Source organism: Entelurus aequoreus, linkage group LG25 (genome assembly GCF_033978785.1).
Source record: "Entelurus aequoreus isolate RoL-2023_Sb linkage group LG25, RoL_Eaeq_v1.1, whole genome shotgun sequence".
Classification (NCBI taxonomy): domain Eukaryota; kingdom Metazoa; phylum Chordata; class Actinopteri; order Syngnathiformes; family Syngnathidae; genus Entelurus; species Entelurus aequoreus.
This window is the reverse complement of record NC_084755.1, coordinates 24242479-24266300: the sequence shown is the minus strand read 5'-3', so window position 1 is coordinate 24266300 and position 23822 is coordinate 24242479. Positions and strand designations below refer to the sequence as shown.

The 23822-nt window shown below is 39.6% G+C and overlaps 1 long non-coding RNA gene across 1 annotated transcript in view; it reads left to right on the top strand.

Moving 5' to 3' along the window:
- The first annotated feature begins 508 nt into the window (after positions 1-508).
- The window catches only part of LOC133642446 (uncharacterized), a 50391-nt gene continuing 27077 nt past the window's right edge, over positions 509-23822 (top strand). The window contains exon 1 of the long non-coding RNA XR_009824516.1: positions 509-640. This is a non-coding gene — a long non-coding RNA (uncharacterized LOC133642446). The remainder of the gene's footprint in view (positions 641-23822) is intronic.

The window sequence follows — 23822 nt, the reverse complement described above, 5'->3', positions numbered from 1 at the left end:
GTAAAGACCCTTTGTTTTTCTCCCTTTTTGGTACATTTTGAACACATGAAAAAATGGCCAATTGTACCCTTATGCATGATGAAAACATGTCTTGTTTCTTTTCTTTTGAAAAGATGGCTCCTTAAAACGATATAAGTGAGACACTCCAGTAATATGAATTAAGCGTTCAATTCACGTTTTTTTTTGCTATGTGTCATCACTCCCATCATCTAAGCCCCGTGTGAGTTTGCTGAGTGTATTTTCTTCGTCTTTTTGTTGTTGTTGTTGCCATGGTGACCGTGTCTGTAGGGCTTGTCTGCTCACCGGGACTTTTGTTGGAAGTTATGTGGAGGTGAAGGCGAACAACACGAAATTGCTTTAAACAGAGATGTGGGCGCACTACTGAGCCAAAAGCCCCCTCTCGCCCGGCCCCCTATTTGTGTTTATCGCTCTTGCTGTGGGCGTCGAACTTGCGTCAAATCACCGAGAGTGCTGGTGGCAGGCAGCGCGGTCATTGTACTGATTATGTTGAAAGGACTCGTGCAGGGGAAAATATCGCAGTTGGTACATCTTAGTGCAATTCTTCATCCTCTCCTGTTGCTCTGTGGTGAGAGTGGGCCTAAGGTACCATTCTACACTAAGCCGGCTAAGGTTATCCAGGGTAAGTCCCACCTAACCTTATCCTTGTCCACACACACATAATGGTCGTTTAAGACCCCCTGCACACGTTATAGTCACCTCCAGTGTTGCTTTGTGTGCAATTCTTAAATTAAATTGAACTTATCTGAACACTATCCAGTGTTGTGTTATTTCAATTAACTGGAATCCAGTGTGCTGTGGGGCCCTATTGTAGTGAATCACACCTGAGCCATCATACATTAATCAAATCTTCAATGGACATGTGAAAGTAAACAATGTGATAAAGAACATTTTACATCAATCAATCTAAGGATCTAGATATCTGGTCAGGACACTCCTCACTCTTTAGCCTTCACTTTCATTGTCCATTCGTTTTTGGTGACTTTATATACTCTGGACCTAGACGTTGAGTCCGCGACATACATGGCGGACAATAACTGATACAGTCTGCTTTGCCAGTCCAAAAGCATTCGCCGTTTTCCGTAGTCTTCCCTCGACGGCCAGGTAATACAAAGCACATGCTACTCTTTTATCACATCCACGGGAGCCCGCATTCTCGTTGTCTCTCCTTCGACAAATGGACATCGTTTTTTGGTAAGTAGAATCAGAGCTGACCCAGACATTAGAAAGTTCTCTTGCCGTTTGAGAAGTGTTGTATCCGAAATAGCTGCAATCACTTTCTCTTACGGTATTCATGTGTGATTTCCACAAGCGTCTGTACGCGTAGAAGAAGGAGAAACACGGGCATGTCTGGATGACTCGCCTCCATATTTCCAGTGGTTTATTATGAAGCTGGCTGTGGCGCGTTCTTTCGGACGTCACTTCCTGTGTGGGGCGCGGTCTTTCTGGCGTCACTTCCTCTCCGAACTCACTCTGTAAAAGATCAATGAGTCCATACAAAGCTAAGTGCCGGAGATTCAAGAAATACACGGCGCACTTACCCGTGTAAAAAATTGTCCTTGGAGGGGACAATAGTTTACACTGCATTTTATTTGAACTAAGCAACATTATCTGCCAATACAACAAGAAAATTTGGCTTGTCAAGACTTTCCAAAACAAGTAAAATTAGCTAACCTCAATGAACCCAAAAATACCTTAAAATAAGTATATTCTCACTAATAACAAGTGCACTTTTGTTGGTGTAAAAAAAAAAAGGAGACCTTTTTGCTCAATATGTTATAAATGATAAATGGGTTATACTTGTATAGCGCTTTTCTACCTTCAAGGTACTCAAAGTGCTTTTGACAGTATTTCCACATTTACCCATTCACACACACATTCACACACTGATGGCGGGAGCTGCCATGCAAGGCGCTAACCAGCAGCCATCGGAGGCAAAGGGTGAAGTGTCTTGCCCAAGGACACAACGGACATGACTAGGAAGGTAGAAGGTGGGAATTGAACCCCAGTAACCAGCAACACTCCGATTGCTGGCACAGCCACTCTACCAACTCCGCCACGCCGTCCCTTAATGTTGAAAAATATTCTTAAATTAAGTAAATGCTAGTGCCATTATCTTGACATAATGATATGCACTCGGCATTACATTTCTGGAAACCATCAAACTTATACTAAAAACTAATTTATTGTTCTTAATGGAAAGGCAACAAGTCAACCGCTTGTTACTCTCGGGGTCTCCTAGCCGCTCAGGCAAATCATGTGGTCTAAAAATGCATTTTTCCATCGACAACATGACATCATCGCGTCAAGTGCGTGCTCTTTCAGTCAATTAGTGCGCATATATACAGCCCGGCCCCCGGCCAAAATTTTTTTAATTGTAATTTTGAAGAATTTATCTGAATGTACATGAACTATTTCTGTTCAAAATTGTTACAAATGTCACATGTTAAATGTTTAGATATTAACTGTCAGTTTACTGTAATGTGCCAACTGTACTACTATAGGAGTACGTATTTTATCTTGTTTCATTGAAAATAAAACAGCAAAGTCCATTTGGCTGTCATCTGTTTTAATTATGAGACACAATTGTGTCAAAGTCATGATATTTTTTTTCATGCTTGAAATAAGAAATTATTACTTTAAAAAAGTAGTTTTATACGTGTGAGTGTTGATGACACAGCTTTGCAACAGTTAATATTCTAGTTTCAAGCATGTTTTACTCAATATAGGTCATAAAATCTCAGCAACAAGCTGTTATATCTTACTGAGATCATTACGGACCAAAACCCTTAAAACAAGTAAAACACTAACCTAAAATCTGCTTAAGGAGAAGAATTATCTTATCAGACAGAAAATAAGCAAATATCACCCTTATTTCAGATATTTAATCTTACTTAGATTTCAGTTTTTGCAGTGTAGTGTGGCTGAAACGGGGTTTGGGCTAAATAATTGTTCGTTTAAGGGGTTATCCGGCTTAGTGTAGACATAGCCTTACCCAACTTCCACTCTTTATTGCCCCTCAAATAGGCGTGAGTGTGACTCTCCTTAAATTTCTCAGAATTCCCATGTCACATGATGACTGTGAAGGCCTCCTCCTCCATCATCAGCAGTCCAAATATATAATCCCTGACACCATTATGTCAGGGAAGACGTTATGTCTGAGTATATATATATACTGTATGTGCGGCGGGTCAAAGGTCAGAACAGAACGGACAAGCCGGTCCCACTGACATGGTAGATATTTGATGGGAAGTTATTGGTTTTCCACCAAAGAATCGTTTGTGAGGTTTGCATGTCTCACTCTGAAGGTCTCTCAAGTGAAAATTAGGCGCTGGCTTCAAATAAGTGTGAAGAGCAGCTGCTTCCTCTTGGTGGCGGGTGAGAAGATTGTCGAGAGCGATTTGGGAGATTGGACTCTTAAGTAAACTTGATGGTGGGCTTTGAATGTGATATTTTCTTCTTCTCTGCTGGAAGACACATATTGACAAACTGTGCAATAGACTGCAACAGAGGCTATATTTTTTGAGAAGATTAAGATTGTACGGCGTAAGCACCCACATCATGATGATTTTCTACCGTGCCATTGTAGAGAGCATCATTAGATACGGGATCACCTCATGGTTTGGCAACCTAACCATTAAGCTAAAAAGCAAACTGGCCGGCATGCATAACACGGCAATGAAAATCGTAGGGAGGAAAGAATATGAGCCTATACAGAGCATCTATGAGCAGGCAGTTAGGAAAAAAGCTAAGAAAATTATTTCCAACTCACAACACCCACTCTTCCCTGAATATAGAACCCTGCCATCAGGGAGAAGACTCCGGGTCCCACTATGCAAATCGAACCGCCTTAAATTATCATTTGTCCCAGCCTCCATTAAGCTGACCAACAAGGTGCAATAGAATGTTAATACATAGGTTAGCACTTTTTTAGCACATAGCACTTTAGCACTTAGCACTTTATCTATGAGCTCTAGTGCAATGCACACTGGCACTTTATCTTTATCTCCATACTGTAGATTTTATGCCTACATCAAAGTGCCACCTATGTCTATCAAGCTCCATGTTCTGATGTTTAAATGTTAGTTGTCTGGTTGTGGTTGTGTCTGCGCTTGTGTTTTTGTTCTGTTGTTTTTGTGTATGTTAAGAAAGCAATGATACACTGTGCCCAAGACAAATTTCCCAGCAGGGACAATAAAGTTGAACCTTGAACCTTGATTTTCCACGGCAGTTTTAGGCCCCGTCTACATCAAGCCGGATAACTCCTTAAACAAATAATTATTTTGCCTAAGCCCCCGTTTCAGCCACACTAACCCATCGTTTAAGGTTCCCCTCCTTGGATAATTTTTTACAAGTGCGCCGTGTATTTCTTGAATCTCCGGCTCTTAGCTTTGTATGGACTCATCGATCATTTGCAAACTGAGTTCGGAGAGGAATTGACGCCAGAAAGACCGCCCCCCCACGCAGGAAGTGACGTCAGAAAGAACGCGCCACAGCCAGCTTCATAACAGACGCTTGTGGAAATCACGAATGATTACCTTAAAAGAAGGAAACGCGCGATTGCAGCTATTTGGGATACAACACATCTCAGACGGCAACATAGCAATGTTGAGCGACGGTTTTGGATAAGCCCTGGAAGAACGGCAGCCTGGTGGGATTTGTTTGTCAACGAGTGTGTTGTGCCACAGGAACGGCAAAATAACTTTCGAAAGTCCAGGTCAGCTGTGATTCTACTTAGTGAAAAACTTTGTCCATTTGTCGAAGGGGAGACAACGAGAATGCGGGCTCCTGTGGACGAAAGAGTACTACGGAAAACAGCAAATGCATTTGGACTGGCAAAGCGAACTATCAGTATGTATGTCGAGCGATTACTCAATGTCTAGTTTTGTACTCCATAATTATTGTGAAGCCATGAAGTGGTTGCGGCCGTCAAGTACGACCGACAATTTCAGCCTACAAGCACAGTGTCCTGACCAGATATCTAGATCCCTAGATTGATTGTTGTAAAATGTTATTTATCACATTGTTTACTTTCACACCTCCATTAAACATAGGATTCATGTATGATCAGTGTTGGGTTAATTACTGAAAACCAGTAACTAGTTACAGTTACTAGTTACTTTATTTCAAAAGTAACCCAGTTACTAACTCAGTTACTTACACCAAAAAGTAATGCGTTACTGTGAAAAGTAACTATTTAGTTACTTTTTTTTTCTTTTCTTTTTTTAAAAGCTCCCATTAATGCCCTTTTAGCCTTCATTTCAGTACTGTTATTGCACTGGAGAATAATACAATCAACTTGACTGCATTTGCATCACTGAACTCAGAAAGCAATGTGGTCTACATACAACACACAAAGACAAAGATATGTTTCAAAGGCCAATTTATTTCAGGCCAGAACAAATTGACAAAACTATTTTGAATAGCTTAAACATAACATACATAAGTAACAAACAGCATAATAACAACATAGCTGTAAACCTGGCTTCACTTAAGAAAGGCACACGTGACACACACAAAGCCTAACCAGGCAGATTTGAATTGTTGTTTTGGGCATTAGAAGGGATCTTTGATCCAAGACACAACTTACACTTAACTAAAATGTTCTTTTCTTTGTGCTCGACAAAAAAAAGAAGTGAGAATATATCCATGTTAAGACCAGTGTTTCCCATAAACTGCCAAGATACCTGTGGCGGTGGGGGCGTTGCTATGGGCGTGGCCATGGGCGTGGTCACCATGACATCGTCGAGTAATTTGCATAATTTACTACAATGATAAGATTTTCTCTAAAAAGGCTCAAAAATGTATACTTACTAATTAATAATAACAGTTTTGTTTTAAACGTCCATCCGTCCGTCCATCCATCCATCCATCCATCCATTTTACAATATAATTACAACACTTTATGTACATATTTATATACAGATTTGAACAATAAGTTATTCACTGAAATATATTTATTAATTGTGGTTCTTACAAAAAATATATCTTATAAAATATAAAAGCTAAAATGTCTCATAAAGCTCTTCCCCTTTAATTAGTGCATACTAAATAATTTAACTTTAGCCTACTACTACAACCATATTATTTACCAGCAACATAAAGTGAAACAGAGGCCGAGGTGTCCTGCCACAGTCAGTAACAAATAAATAGAAAACAGTAGTGGTGGTAGATAGACACAGAGCTTCATCAAACATCTGATCCACTGAACAAAGAGCGCCAAAAATCTTGAACTTTAGACTGCCATCAGTTTTACTCCCTACACTTAACCATGTGTTTCCTACTGCCTGCAGACTTTGCACCCTTTGTTATATACACATGTTGTGTTTCTAATACAAATACATTTAATAAAGTCAAATACAAATAAGGCAACAAGAGAAGCATCCTACACTTCTCTTTTGTAAAGTAAATCTGAACAGCCGATATGGGCATCTACATCAACTATATGATTTGCCTGAGAAGCTGGAGAGGACAAAAAAAAATTAAAATAATAATAATAATAATAGTTTATTTATTTATTTATTTTTTTTAATTTGTGGCGGACGTAATTATTTCGTGGCGGGCCGCCACAAATAAATGAATGTGTGGGAAACACTGGAGACACTCGAGTCGACTGCAGCTCCGTTGTTAGTAAACACAGACACGCCCTCCCTCCCCTCCCCACACCCACACCCACACCCAGACACACACAGAGCGCGCCTCCGGCTTGTGACACAAGAACATTCAGAAGGACGACACTGCAGCGCTCCAATAAAACACACTCAGATCTTCTGTTTCTAGCCGATACTACATAAAAAATAACGTAAAATAACGCAGTAACGCATCATGTAGTAACGGTAACTGAGTTACTGAATATAAAAAATAACGCGTTAGATTACTAGTTACCGCCGAAACTAACGGCTTTACTTTGTAACGCGTTAGTCCCAACACTGTGTGTGATGGCTCAGGTGTGATTCACTACAATAGTCTAACAGCTGCTGATGGTGAGGCAAGCAAGGTTTACTGTTAAGAGAAATGTGGCAGTAGGCTACATTGAAACAGGGTAAGGATACACTTCCAGGTCAGAGGTAACTATGACACGCGCATTTTTTTCCCCGCATACATTCTAAGTCGTGTTGTGCCGGCGGACGGAGGGGCGAGGGGACTTAAATGGTGGCATTGTGTGTGTGTGGACAAGGATAAGGTTAGGTGGAATATAGCCTGGATAACCTTAGTGTAGAAGGGGCCTTAGATTAACCAAAACCTTTATTTTTACTCTGGATCATGCAGCATCATGGCAACATGCCTCTGTCCGCTATCCCCATTTTAGGCCGTGCTAACATGGAGTAATCCATGCCATGCAAGAGCACTTGACACCTAAAGTCTCTTTACGGTACAGTACACAGGGGCGTAGGACCAAATTCTGGCCCCCCGTACAGAAGACTCCATCTTATCCTAAACCCAACAATGCTGCCCCATAGACTTTACAGAGAAAAAGAAACAGCCTTTTCAAACACATAGCACATCTAGGACATATCTAGGTAAACCCCTTTAATTTGGTTCTGTTTGAAAAAAACAACATTATTCACTTAAATATGATTATAAATCTGTCAAGTTTCCATATACTTCAGAGTGTAAAGTAGAGATTTGCGGATACACTTAGGACAGGGGTCGGCAACTCAAAACGTTGAAAGAGCCATATTGGACCGTGGCGGTTGCCCCCCAGTGGGTTCTTCTGACCACTAATCACCGACATGAGAGCCCGGTTCAGGGTTACAATACAGTTTATTTTGTGATAATGCCCTCAGGTTGCTTTTCAGCAGTTGTCTGTTGGTCTCTCTTTTTCTATAAGTCCGTGCTCTCGCTCTCACTCTCGCTCGTGCTCTTACTCCAGCTTCCACCACGTCTCTCCTCCCGGTTGCTGCTTATACAGAGCGACAGGTGATTAGATAACAAGGCCCAGGTGGGCCATCTACGCACCTGTCGCTGACTTCGAGGCCGGTCCTGGCACACCCCGTTCCGCTGCAGGCCCGCAGGCCACGCCCCCCTCCATATGGACCAAAAATTAAAAAAACAAATCTGTCTGGAGCTGCAACAAATGAAAAGCCGTATATACACACAAACATATTAAACAGTTGGCTTTCTAACAATTGGGAAGGTTTGTGTCATGTTTGTCCTCAAACAAAAAACATACTAAAACAAAAACATTTATTTCCTCCCCCCATCTTTTTCCATTTTCAATCCTTTTTAAAAATGCTCCAGTGAGCCACTAGGGCGGCACTAAAGAGCCACATGCGGCTCGAGAGCCGCTGGTTGCTGACCCCGATTTAGGATTATCATCAGTGGATAATACAAATCATAAGTATATTTCATTATTCTTATGATTTTATTAACATTAGTGCATCTCTAGGAAGTTAAAGGCCTACTGAAATTATTTTTTTTAATTTAAACGGGGATAGCAGATCCATTCAATGTGTCATACTTGATCATTTCGCGATATTGCCATATTTTTGCTGAAAGGATTTAGTAGAGAACATCGACGATAAAGTTCGCAACTTTTGGTCGCTGATAAAAAAAGCCTAGCCTGTACCGGAAGTAGCGTGACGTCACAGGTTGAAAGGCTCCTCACATTTCCCCATTGTTTACACCAGCAGCGAGAGCGATTCGGACCGAGAAAGCGCCGATTACCACATTAATTTGAGCCAGGATGAAATATTCGTGGATGAGGAACGTGAGAGTGAAGGACTAGAGTGCAGTGCAGGACGCATCTTTTTTCGCTCTGACCGTAACTTAGGTACAAGCTGGCTCATTGGATTCCACACTCTCCTTTTTCTATTGTGGATCACGGATTTGTATTTTAAACCACCTCGGATACTATATCCTCTTGAAAATGAGAGTCAAGAACGCGAAATGGACATTCACAGTGACTTTTATCCCCACGACAATACATCAGTGAAACACTTTAGCTACGGAGCTAACGTGATAGTATCGGGCTCAAATGCAGATAGAAACAAAATAAATAAACCCCTGACTGGAAGGATAGACAGAAAATCAACAATACTATTAAACCATGAATCTGTAAGTACACGGTTAATGCTTTCCAGCCTGGCGAAGCTTAACAATGCTGTTGCTAACGACGCCATTGAAGCTAACTTAGCAACGGGACCTCACAGAGCTATGATAAAACATTAGCTATCCACCTACGCCAGCCAGCCCTCATCTGCTCATCAACACCCGTGCTCACCTGCGTTCCAGCGATCGACGGCGCGACGAAGGACTTCACCCGATCATCCGTGCGGTCGGCGGCTAGCGTCGGATAGCGCGTCTGCTATCCAAGTCAAAGTCCTCCTGCTTGTGTTGCTGCAGCCAGCCGCTAATACACCGATCCCACCTACAGCTTTCTTCTTTACAGTCTACATTGTTCATTAAACAAATTGCAAAAGATTCACCAACACAGATGTCCAGAATACTGTGGAATTTTGAGATTAAAACAGAGCTTTTTGTATTGGATTCAATGGCGTCCGAATACTTCCGTTTCAACCATTGACGTCATGCGCATACATCATCATACATAGACGTTTTCAACCGGAAGTTTAGCAGGAAATTTAAAATTGCACTTTATAAGTTAACCCGGCCGTATTGGCATGTGTAGCAATGTTAAGATTTCATCATTGATATATAAACTATCAGACTGCGTGGTCGGTAGTAGTGGGTTTCAGCAGGCCTTTAAATCCCCCCCCCTCTTTAAAAACTACTGACACATCTGTTTCTAACTATGTTTGAGGGCCCTTGAATGCACCACCATTATGGGAAATGAGGTGCAAAAGTGAAACTCGTACATTACTTTCTCCTATACTGCCACAGATAATTCAGGGTTTACCCTTAATGTAATTGAATGTGGCGCACCGCCAAGGCATTTTTATTACCACTACACCTTGAAAATAAAGTTGTTGTTTTTTTTACTTGAAAACAAATGAAAGTAATATAATATATTGTAGTCCCCAGAAGAAATCACACAAAGTCCGACGCTATTTTTAACTTTTATTACCAATCTTATGATAACAAACAACGGCACAATTCCAACAGGTTTTACCTCCCGTGCAAACGCTTTTGTCTCGTGAGTCCGCACTTCCCCGGACACGCAAAAGCACTTCCTCATTTTCCGCCAATCACCTTTCAGGCACAGACGGTGTGTTTACAAACATGGGAAAAACAGATGTCAAATCCAAATCACATGAACATAAAACATTACCACCAGCTTGTCATTACAGTATGAATTGATATATATGTATATATATATATATATATATATATATATATATATATATATATATATATATATATATATATATATATATATATATATATCCTATTATTTGCTCACTATTGACAAGTGATGTACCGAAAACCGCGCTGCCGAAACCGGATGTAAACAAAACACACGCCATTGTCTGGGGTGTTGTCAGCATGTCTGTGATGCAGATGTGATTTTTTTATAAATATTGCAGATATACCCGTGGACAGCCATCTACAAAATGTTCAGTTAAGTTTCAGTTCATGCACATATTAAGAGGACAGCGGCGGCATTTAAGAAGAGAAAGTCCAACTAGAGCAATTGGGGGTGGGATTAAATAAGTTATCTTCTTCCCACTCCCTTTCAGGCAAAACTGGACTATCATGCATTACATACTATACATTACCTTTTGCACTATATTAATTTATATTATTATGTGTTGTCAACTTTGTACTTTGTTATGTCATTGTCTGAAATAAATAAATAAATGAAATTAATGAATGCTTGCTGCAGTTCGGACATCGAGGGACAAAAGTAGTCTCTCGACACGAGTACATTTTATAAGAACACCAGAAGAAGATGCTAGATTTGTTGCGAGTTGTATTTCATTTTAAAAAGTCATTAAAATTCTGTAAATCTCAACAAAGTACATTGTACAAAAAACAGCAACAATTGAAAATATGCCAAAACGATTAAAACAAATATATTAAAACTGATTAATAGTATCAGATTTTTTTTTGTAAATGTATAGATTTTTTAGCGTTTTTAAAGAAAACCATATCATCATAGAAAATTATGCAAATTAGTCGATGACGTCATCGTGACCACGCCCATAACCACGCCCTCACCGCCACAGGTATCTTGGCGGTTTAGGGGCAACCCTGTAGTTGAATATATTTTTACCTTTCGTCAATTACCTCATCCTTTTTTCAAAATGATGTGCTGAGTGGGAATGCGAGCGTTGATGATGTTATGACGTCTGTGTCGAATGAAGTGTTCGAAGCGAGGTTTGCCGCTACCCAGGTGGAAGGAACCATTTCATATTTTTATTCAAGCAACCTTTTTATTGAACTTTCACAGCTACATTAATTTTATATTAACAATTGTGACATCTTTTTAGAAAAAAAATCCCCCTGTGTTCCCACTTGCCCCACCCAAACAGAAAAAAGCGAACAATTTTAACATGTAACATACCCTTAAAAAATAAAAAAACACTTAGATAATAAATATTGTATAACAACAATACAATAGAATGTCGCACAAACAACTACAGTAGTAGTAATGTAATATACATGTAGAACATTACCCATGGAGAGTCGACTTTTGCGGTGTCTCTTTCCAGCTGCTTGTCCGTCAAACAACCCATCAGAAGCTTCTCCTTATTTTCATGGATACATGTCCATCGTTTGGATACTAATTCATCAACCGTGGCTGGCGTTAAACTCATTCTGCTTCAGTATGGTGCCGACTGTCAGTGGTACATTTGAACTGATTCACCCAGCTGTCGACACACTTGGTCATGTTTTGATGATTTATTTCTTTAATTCAAAGAATGTCATCATCCACTTCTTTTGCTTAGCACTGTCCTTCACACTCACTTTCTGGGCCCCCAGTAGTCAAATGTATGTCGATCTCTAGCTACCAGTTATTGCTAGCGAGTAAGACCAGATGTTTTGGGTGGGTGTTACGGGGTTGAATGTGACAGCTACTACGCCAACTAGTGGCGGGGATGCTTGTAACACAATTTTTGGCTTGCAACCTAAAGTATAACAATTCCCCGAGATACAGCTCTTATCTCAAAACACTCTTAAAATGAGGTACTATTGTATTTTGAGGTCAGCTTAAGTGGGCACTTTTTAGTACTAAGAAGAACTTGGTTAACCGGGACTTGGTCCACATACATTATGGAAGGGATTCCGTTTGGTCCAGCTGGCCAGGGACAATTTTTTCCTGTTGATTTTGGTTGAGCACGCAATTTCTGTCGGCATGACACATTTGCAGCATGACCAAGTGAAGCCTACCTCACTCTCTCCGCTTTAGTCTGCTCCAATGTTTCACCCTCTCTCTGTGCTCGCTTCTATAATCAGTAGTTCATCCTCTGTATATTCAGCTTCAAAAAGATGAGGTTGTGAATCCTCATTTGTCCAAAAATAGTCGTCCTTTGTTACCAAGTTGCCATGATTAGAACACACACATGCGTTTGTTTCCGGGAGAAGGAACACACATTTGTTGCCAGAAGTCGAGAGTGTGTTGCTATGGAAACAGAAATAAACGCGCTGAGGAAAGAAGGTCCGGGAATGATTAAAATGACCAAGATGCGGTAAATTTTGTACATATTGCAAATTGTGATGAACGTGTTTGCTACTACATTATATATAAAATGTTGCTGGAGGGTTTTGAAGTTGTTTTAGAGGGTTTTGAAGGCTACAACGGTGGCTACCATTATCAAGCTTTTTTTTTTTTTTATCATCTTTAGAATGCTAAAACAAAAACAAACATGTGTATTCTTGTCTTTCATATTGATTGTAAACGCAAAATTCCAAAAATAATGCAGTTATTCTTTAAATGCCTTAAACCAGGGTTTTCAAACATACGGCCCGGGGGCCTGATCAGTTTTATCCGGCCCGCGGGATGAGTTTGCTAAATATAAAAATGAGCCCAAATTTTTTAATGAAAGAGACAGTTGTTCTAAATGTGTCCACCAGATGTTGCAATAGCAATTCTTTGTATCTTTGTAGATGATGCTACATATGTAAAAAAAAAAAAAAAAAAAAAAAAAAAACTCATGATGTTAGTGCACCAGTCGAGGACAATGAGCAAACTACATAAATAACATCCTGTAATTTGATTTTGATATCTTTTTTATCTTGATAAATTGAAAATTAACACCATTGAGTTTACTGATGAACATTATCACATGTATCACACAACATGTACCATATTTTTCGGACTATAAGTCGCAGTTTTTTTCATAGTTTGGCCGGGGGTGCGACTTATACTCAGGAGCGACTTATGTGTGAAATTATTAACACATTACCGTAAAATATCAAATAATATTATTTAGCTCATTCACGTAAGAGACTAGACGTATAAGATTTAATCTGATTTAGCGATTAGGAGTGACAGATTGTTTGGTAAACGTATAGCATGTTCTATATGTTATAGTTATTTGAATGACTCTTACCATAATATGTTACGTAAACATACCAGGCACGTTCTCAGTTGGTTATTTATGCCTCATATAACGTACACTTATTCAGCCTGTTGTTCACTATTCTTTATTTATTTTAAATTGCCTTTCAAATGTCTATTCTTGGTGTTGGGTTTTATCAAATACATTTTCCCCAAAAATACAACTTTTATACTCCAGTGCGACTTATATATGTTTTTTTCCTTCTTTATTGTGCATTTTCGGCCGGTGCGACTTATACTCCGAAAAATACGGTAAGTGTAAAAAAAAAACCAACAACATTATGATTTGTACATTTTCAGAATGTGCTTGTTCTATTTTTAAACAAAGAAAACAACCTGAAGTTGTCTTTATTTTTAAGTTATCGTGCCGTGATTTTACCAGTCCGGCCCACCTGGGAGTACAAACGTACGGCCCGAGGGGCGGATCAGGCCCACGAGTAGGTTTGATCCGACCCGCGGGATAAGTATAAAAATTAACCTGACATTTTTGAATGAAAGAAACAGCTGTTCTAAATAGGGATGTCCCGATCCGATATTTGGATCGGATTGGCCGCCGATATTGGCCAAAAAATGCGTATCGGCAAGGCATGGGAAAATGCTGATCCAGATCCAGTCCGTGTTTTCCAACTCACAGATTTAAATAATACATTCCACTTTTCTGTTTTCCGTTCCGCATTTTCCAGCACACCTTCAACACAGTCGAGTATACGTCCTCACGCAGTTGCCTGTAGCTGCTGGCATTACACGACAGGCTCTTTCCACTCCTTCTTGTGTCTGCTTCTCACAGACAGCAAGCGCATCTTCTTACACACGTCACATACTGTCACGTCATACGTCACATACGTATACGCACTCTCCCAGCAGAGAGGTAGCAGCATGGCTAACGTTAGCTGTGATGCTAGCGTAGCCGTGTGAGCGGTAATAATGAAGGAAGAATTAATTAATTCCCAAGAAAAACAGCAGGGGGTCCATTGTCTGGCGGTGGTTTGGCTTCAAGTGGGAATATGTCGAACAGACAACCGTAATTTGTCAAGTGTGGGGCAAAAGCGTTGCTATAAAAAGTAGCATTACTGCTAATATGTAGCATCGCTTGAAAAGTCCCCTGCTAGAAAATGAAGAGTGTTTGAAACTCTGCACGTCAACATCTCCATTGTGTATTATTCAAACTCACCTAATTTAGCTGGCTAGTTGTTATCAAGAGTACTAAAACCCTTTTCAACATGAATCTGACAACTAAGTAGGCTAAATAACTTTAAATTTTAATACATGCTCGGATAAGGCCAGTATCGGTATCGGAAGTGCAACAACAACATCGGTATCGGATCGGAAGTGCAAAAACCTGGATCGGGACATCCCTAGTTCTAAATGTGTCCACTGGATGTCGCAATATCAATTCTTTGTATCTTTGTAGATGATGCTACATATGTACAAAATAAACCACATGATGTTTGTATATTAGTTGAGAAAAATTATCAAACTAAATAAATAACATCCTGTAATTTGCTTTTATCTCGATAGATTGAAAATTAACACCAATGACTGATGAACATTATCACATGATGTATTCAGAAAATATAAATAACGACAAATAAAGATAGAATACTATTAACGCAACATGTAAATGTAAAAAAAACCCAACAACATTATGATTTGTACATTTTCAAAATGTGCTTGTTCTATTTTTAAACAAGAAAACAATCTGAAGTTGTCTTTATTTTTAGTTTATCATGCCGTGATTTTACCGGTGCGGCCCACTTGGGAGTAGATTTTTCTCCATGTAGCCCCTGATCTAAAATGAGTTTGACACCCCTGCCGTAAACTAAGGTAAATATGCTCATCCTTTCTGCTCATTTAACCATTTCCAGCCACAAACACCTCAATAAGCATTTGCCACGTTCCCCTTTGCAAAAGGTCTCAAAATATCCAGCCTGGTTTTCCACGCAGCTGCAGCCATTGAATGTGTTTCGGTTCTGAAAAATATTATACCGTGACTATAAAAGGAGCAGATAATGTCGCTCATAAGGACGGCGAACAGAGCTGCTGTCTATTCCGGTCCCCTTGTGTCCTGATTCACAAACGTGACGAGTCGAGCGTGGCGATGTGATATTAGCTCAGGACCGACTCTAAATAAAGAGATTCATTTTAGCTATGCATCAGCTCCTCCGTGATACCGTATCTGTTTCCAAAACAGGTACAGAGACATTTGCTGTCGGGACTCTGTTACCAGTGTACGTGTGTATGTGTGTGTGTGTGTGTGTGTGTGTGTGTGTGTGTGTGTGTGTGTGTGTGTGTGTGTGTGTGTGTGTGTGTGTTACTATGTTTGTGCATGACTCACAAACACCTATATTCACACCAACTGCACTGAGACAGGACGTCTGGAAACCTTACAGCAAAGCAGCACATTTTATGGACTGTGAATGCGGTGCACGGTGTCTGATTCGAGCAGATGCAGCGCGGTGCCAAGAGTTTGTAGCCACCGATAAAGGGACGTGTAAAGAGTCATGTACTCAAAGACATGGAAACACGCCTCACTCGCGACCCTGCGTCCTTGCGCGATCCCTCCTGGAAAATCATTTATGAATAATTGAGCTGTTGCGCCTCTAAAAAAAAACACAGGATCTGATACGTCATTATTTATAAATGATTCCCAACACCAACAGGGGGATTGACGGAGATAGACGGATAGACACGTTATTAATCTTCAAGAGAAATTCACAATTCAATGTCATCAACTGTGATCGTTCAATCAATAGGATTCCTACTGTGAAAGAATAATTACGTTCATATTTCAGCCGCCAGAGAAGGTACTTTGTCCTGGATGTGTTGTACACTAAAATATTTGGCCACCTGCACTGCAAAAAGTGAAATCTAAGTAAGATGAAATATCTCAAATAAGGGTTATATTTGCTTATTTTCTGTCTGATAAGATAATTCTTCTCACTAAGCAGATTTTATGTTAGTGTTTTACTTGTTTTAAGGGTTTTGGTCCTAATTGATCTCGGTAAGATATTACAGCTTGTTGCTGAGATTTTATGACCTATATTGAGTAAAACATGCTTGATGCAACTGATGCAAAGCTGTGTCATCAACACTCAAAAGTATAAAACTACTTTTTTAAAGTGCTAATTTCTTACTTCAAGCATGAAAAAAAAAATCATGATGCTGACCGCATATCATTATGTCAAGAGAATGGCACTAGCAATTACTTAAAGGCCTACTGAAATGAAATTGTCTTATTTAAATGGGGATAGCAGGTCCATTCTATGTGTCATACTTGATCATTTTGCGATATTGCCATATTTTTGCTGAAAGGATTTAGTAGAGAACATCGACGATAATGTTCGCAACTTTTGGTCGCTGATAAAAAAGCCTTGCCTGTACCGGAAGTAGCGTCTCGTCACATGTTGAAAGGCTCCTCACATCTGCACATTGTTTACACCAGCAGCGAGAGCGATTCGGACCGAGAAAGCGACGATTACCCCATTCATTTGAGCAAGGATGAAAGATTTGCAGGCCAGTCAAGTTCATCCACACCAAACTCTGCCATCCATGTCTTTATGGACTTGCATTGTGCACTGGTGCACAGTCATGTTGGAAGAGGAAGGGGCCCGCTCCAAACTGTTCCCACAAGGTTGGGAGCATGGAATTGTCCAAAATGTTTTGGTATCCTGGAGCATTCAAAGTTCCTTTCACTGAAACTAATGGGCCAAGCCCAACTCTTGAAAAACAACGCAGTGTTTCCCACACATTCATTTATTTGTGGCGGCCCGCCACGAAATAATTACACAAATAAAAAAATCACAAGTAGAAAGAAACATTTGTATTTATTTATTTATTTATTTATTTTTTTGTCCTGTCCAGCTTCTCAGGCAAAACATATAGTTGATGTAGATGCCCATATAGGCTGTTCAGATTTACTTTACAAAAGAGAAGTGTAGGATACTTCTCTTGTTGCCTTATTTGTATTTGACCACTACTGTTTTCTGTTTATTTGTTACTGACTGTGGCAGGACACCTCTGCCTCTGTTTCACTTTATGTTGCTGGTAAATAATATGGTTGTAGTAGTAGGCTAAAGTTAAATTATTTAGTATGCACTAATTAAAGGGGCAGAGCTTTAAGAGACATTTTAGCTTTTATATTTTATAAGATATATTTTTTGTAAGAACCACAATTAATAAATATGTTTCAGTGAATAACTTATGGTTCAAATCTGTATATAAATATGTACATAAAGTGTTGTAATTATATTGTAAAATGGATGAATGGATGGTCGTTTAAAACAAAACTGTTATTATTAATTAGTAAGTATACATTTTTTGAGCCTTTTTAGAGAAAATCATATCATTGTATGCAAATTACTTGATGATGTCATGTTGACCGCGCCCATAGCCACGCCCCCACAGCCACAGGTATCTTGGCAGTTTATGGGAAACACTGCAACCCCACACCATACTTCCTCCTCCACCAAATTTCACACTCGGCACAATGCAGTCCGAAATGTACCGTTCTCCTGGCAACCTCCAAACCCAGACTCAAATCAGATTGCCAGATAGAAAAGCGTGTTTCATCCCTCCAGAAAACGCGTCTCCACTGCTCTAGAGTCCAGTGGTGACATGCTTTACACCACTGCATCCCACGCTTTGCATTGGACTTGGTGATGGTGGCTTCTCGGCCATGGAAACCAAATCCATGAAGCTCTCTGCGTACTGTACGTGGGCTAATTAAAAGGTCACATGAAGTTTGGAGCTCTGTAGCAACTGACTGTGCAGAAAGTCGCCGACCTCTTTGCACTATGCGCTTCAGCATCCGCTGACCCCTCTCTGTCAGTTTATGTGGCCTACCACATGGTGGCTGAGTTGCTGTTGTTCCCAAACTCTTCCATTTTCTTATAATAAAGCCGACAGTTGACTTTGGAATATTTAGGAGCGAGGAAATTTCACGACTGGATTTGTTGCACAGGTGGCATCCTGTGACAGTTCCACGCTGGAAATCACTGAGAGCGGCCCATTCTTTCACAAATGTTTGTAGAAACAGTCTCCATGCCTAAGTGCTTGATTTTATACACCTTTAGGACACCTGATTCTGATCATTTGGATGGGTGGCCAAATATTTTTGGCAATATAGTGTATGTCTTTCTTACCAATATCTGTGGAGTGGTTGTGTTATGAATGCGGAGGTAACACTTCAGAACAACCTGAGCATGTTGATGAAAAGAAACGTTTCCCGGCTTTGTGCCTTCCTGTAAATGTCTTCTTTCAACCTTACAGGCGTTCAATGTCCTTTACACGCAATTTCTGTAGACACGTCCACTCGTCATCCATCTATACAGTCGTATTTATTTTGTTCTCTCAGTCTTCATGCCTCCAACTCCACTTTTCTTTTTTTTTTTCTGTTAACAATTCAACCGACCTTCCATCTATACATTATTTAAACAGCATTTTTCAGCTGTGAATTTAGGTGGAGAGTTCAATGATTTTAGACTGAATGTGTTTTAGTCATGAGTAAGGCTGCAGCTAACGATTATTTTTCTATTGATTAATCTATAGATTATTTGTTTCGATTAATCGGTTAATCTATAGATTATGTTTTTCGATTAATCTATAGATTATTTTTCCTTTTACCGATTATTTTTTTTATTTAAAATGAAGATGACAAAATAAATGTAGGCCAGTTTTTTCAAAAGGCATGGCTTTTATTTACAAAAAAAAAAGTATGGCCACTCAGTCAATATTGACAACATGACAAAATATTCTGTAACAATGTAAACATTTAAAACTTTTAACATTTAACAAAATTAAAAGTAGCTTATTTGCTTTTTAACGTGCAAATATAAAAGTAAACATCCAGTGCAAATCTTAATATTGTGCAATAGCATAAGCATTTCAAAAGTAAAAGTATTGCTTATTTTGCTTTAAAATGTGCAAAAATAAAGATAAACATCCAATACAAAAAAGTGCAAAACGAAATATTCTGTAACAACAGTGTAAACATTTCAACAAAAGTAAAAGTATTGCTTATTTGCTAAAATGTGCAAAAATAAAGATAAACATCCAATACAAAAAAGTGCAAAACGAAATATTCTGTAACAACAGTGTAAACATTTCAACAGAAGTAAAAGTATTGCTTATTTTGCTTTAAAATGTGCAAAAATAAAGATAAACATCCAGCACAAAAAAGTGTCAATCTAAATATTCTGGAGCACTGTAAACATTAAGTTTTGCTTTTAAAATGTGCAAAATAAACATCCACTCCAACACAATACACAATAACCAATTCTACTCATTCCAGTGAGTGACTAACAGTTGTAATGAAGAAAGGTTAGCATGTCTACATGCTCTGGGGTGAGGCTGGTTCTTTTCTTGTTTACAATATTCCCAGCAGCTGAAGATAGGCGCTGTCACGCCAAATTTCTTCCCCCCTACACAAACCCCCCCCCCCCCCCCCATTTGCTTCCGGTCACGTCATCCAATAGCTTGTGTTTGTAAATTGTTGTTTTTTTTTTTTATAATAAAAAACGTCTGTATTAATCGGACAAATTAACTTGAGGATATACCTAACCGAATGCACATTTGACTCGTGGACATATGCGGAAATGAATAACAGTAAGTAAATGGGGGGGGGGGGGGGGGTTAGGGGGGAAGAAATTTGGCGTGACAGCGCTCAGAAGGGGTCGATGTGGCTGGAACTGAGAGGTAAGACTGATGATGATGATGATGATAGTATGATTAAAGTGAAAGTTAATGGTTCGTTTGTACATAGTATATGTAACTGTTAATGTTGTAAAAGGTATTTGCACAACTAATTAACGTTAGCGTTAAAGAGGAGCACGTCTTTGTAAACACTGAACAGGCACGCCAAACGCGCCTCTCAGAGCGAAACGGTGCTTTAGTTTATGAATTTACAACGCATATACAAATGACACATTCATGTTTTTGTGTAATGATGACAACGTATACTCACGCGGACGATTGACTAGTTGATGGTGATGGCAAGAACGCTGTCGGGTGTTTTCTTTTCAAATGTTCGTTCATAGCCGTGTATTGAAATACTCCCACACTTTTGACGACTTTTGGCGTGCTTTTTTCCCGCTCACATCGTCTGCTTTGCGCTCCGCCATGACGGTAATGTGCCGGTAATGTGACATAAATATGCGACGCGTCGACGCACAAAAACGGCGTCGACGTATTTACGTAACCGATGACGTCGACTACGTCGACGCGTCGTTTCAGCCTTAGTCATGAGGAGATTTATATATATATATATTATATATATATATATATATATATATATATATATATATATATATATATACATATATATATATATATATATATATATATATATATATATATATATATATATATATATTTTATATATATATATATATATATATATATATATATATATGTTAGGAGATTTAGTATACTCAACTGACCAACATCAGAGTTTACTTTTATTTCTACAGACAGCATACAGTTTGTTTTTTTTAAACCAATTTATTCACAGGGACTGTGTGTATATTTGACTGTGGAACAACACAAATTGTTCAAGATGTATCTCCCAAAAACATGCATTATCACGGGTCTTTTGACATATGGAGAGAATGATAGCGCTTTGTTTGTGGTGTAATTTTGACTTTTCTGGTGAGCTAGCACTGCAAATTTCAGTCTTGATTACAAATTAACAAATGTTGCTGTAAATGTCTACGTTTGTATTTATTTCTGATGCGTTGCTAATTTAGTAATATAGAGCAAAATGTAAATACGTAGCAAAATAACACTGACGATGAATGAAAATAACTACAAATTGGTGTTATTTTAGAACTAAATTAGAGGTGTCCGACAATATCGGACTGCCGATATTATCGGCCGATAAATGCTTTAAAATGTAATATCGGAAATTATCGGTATCGGTTTCAAAAAGTAAAATTTATGACTTTTTAAAACGCCGCTGTGTACACGGACGTAGGGAGAAGTACAGAGCGCCAATAAACCTTAAAGGCACTGCCTTTGCGTGCCGGCCCAGTCACATAATATCTACAGCTTTTCACACACACAAGTGAATGCAAATCATACTTGGTCAACAGCCATACAGGTCACACTGACGGTGACCGTATAAACAACTTTAACACTGTTACAAATATGCGCCACACTGTGAACCCACACCAAACAAGAATGACAAACACATTTCGGGAGAACATCCGCACCGTAACACAACATAAACACAACAGAACAAATACCCAGAAACCCTTGCGGCACTAAATCTTCCGGGACGCTACAATATACACCCCCCGCTACTCCCGCCCCCACCTCAAGCCAGCCCCTCCAACCCCGCCCACCTCAACCTCCTCATGCTCTCTCAGGGAGAGCATGTCCCAAATTCCAAACTGCTGTTTTTGAGGCATGTTAAAAAAAAGAATGCACTTTGTGACTTCAATAATAAATATGGCAGTGCCATGTTGGCATTTTTTTTCCATAACTTGAGTTGATTTATTTTGGAAAACCTTGTTACATTGTTTAATGCATCCAGCGGGGCATCACAACAAAATTAGGCATAATAATGTGTTAATTCCACAACTGTATATATCGGTACCGGTTGATATCGGAATCGATAATTAAGAGTTAGACAATATCGGAATATCGGATATCGTCAAAAAAGCCAATATCGGACATCTCTAAACTAAATATCAATCAATCAATCAAAGATTATTTGTATAGCCCTAAATCACGAGAGTCTCAAAGGGCTGCACGAGCCACAACGACATATCGGCTCGGATCCCAAATATGGAATAAGAATAGCTATATAAAGTGTTATCATATTACTCTGACCAGTGTGAAAAGGCAACGGTGTTAATAAGTAATTGTACACATTTCATTGTTAATTTTGACACTAAATTGAGTAGAATTAACTCTGAAAAGTTGACACTGGACATTGAGTAAATTTTACTCTATTTTTGAGTGGGACTAAATGTTATCTGAAACGGAGTTAATATCAACTCTTTAGGAGTTAATCCAACATACTGTTTTTTACTGTGTATTATTTACCTGTCCTTCCACCTCATCATCATCTGCATCTATGATCTTTGTTCCCGATTTGTCACAGTTATATTGTATGCAAAATAGTCCGAGTTATGGGAAACACACAAATGTCCACCGCAGAGGACTTCCAACTACAGTAGTACCTTAATTTACAAGCTTAATTTCATCCTTCCTTCCTTCCTTCCTTCCTTCCTTCCTTCCTTCCTTTTTTCCTTCCTTCCTTCCTTCCTTTGGTCCTTTCTTCCTTCCTTCCTTTCTTAACTCTTTCCTTCCTTCCTTCCTTGGTTTCTTCCTTGGTTCCAAGGTTCCTTCCTTCCTTGGTTTTTTCCTTGGTTTCTTCCCTCCTTCCATCCTTCTTTCCATCACTTCCATCCTCCCTCCCTCGCTCCCTCCTTCCCTCTCTCCCTATTTTCATCCTTCCCTCCCTCCTTCCTTCACTTCTATTTCCCTCCTTCCTTCCTTCCTTCCTTTCTTCCTTTGGTCCTTCCTTCCTTCCTTGGTTCCTTCCCTCCTTCCTCCCTTCCTTCCTTCTTTTCCATCACTTCCATCCTCCTTCTCTCCCTCCCTCCCTCCCTCCCTATTTTCGTCCTTCCCTCCCACCCGCCCTCCTTCCTTCACTTCTATTTCCCTCGTTCCATCCTTCCATCCTTCCTTCCTTCCTTCCTTCCTTCCTTCCTTCCTTCCTTCCTTCCTTCCTTCCTTCCTTCCTTCCTTCCTTCCTTCCTTCCTTCCTTCCTTCCTTCCTTCCTTCCTTTCTTCCTTCCTTCCTTCCTGTCTACCTTCCTTTGCTCCTTTCTTCCTTCCTTCTTTACTTAACTCTTTCCTTCCTTTCTTCCTTTGGTCCTTCCTTCCTTCTTTCCATCACTTCCATCCTCCCTCGATCCCTATTTTTGTCCTTCCCCCCCTCCTTCCTTCACTTCTATTTCCCTTCTTCCTTCCATCCTTCCTTCCTTCCTGCCTACCTTCCTTCCTTCCTTACTTCCTTTGGTCCTTTATTCCTTCCTTTATTCCTTCCTTCTTTCCTTAACTCTTTCCTTCTTTTCTTTCTTTGGTCCTTTCTTCCTTCCTTGGTTTCTTCCTTGGTTCCTTCCCTCCTTCCTTCTTTCTTTCCTTTACTTCCATCCTCTCTCGCTCCCTCCTTCCCTCCCTATTTTCGTCCTTCCCTTCCCTTCCACCCTCCCTCCTTCCTTCACTTCTATTTCCCTCCTTCCTTCCGTCCTTCCTGTCTACCTTCCTTCCTTCCTTTGGTCCTGTCTTCCTTCCTTAACTCTTTTCTTCCTTTCTTCCTTTGGTCCTTCCT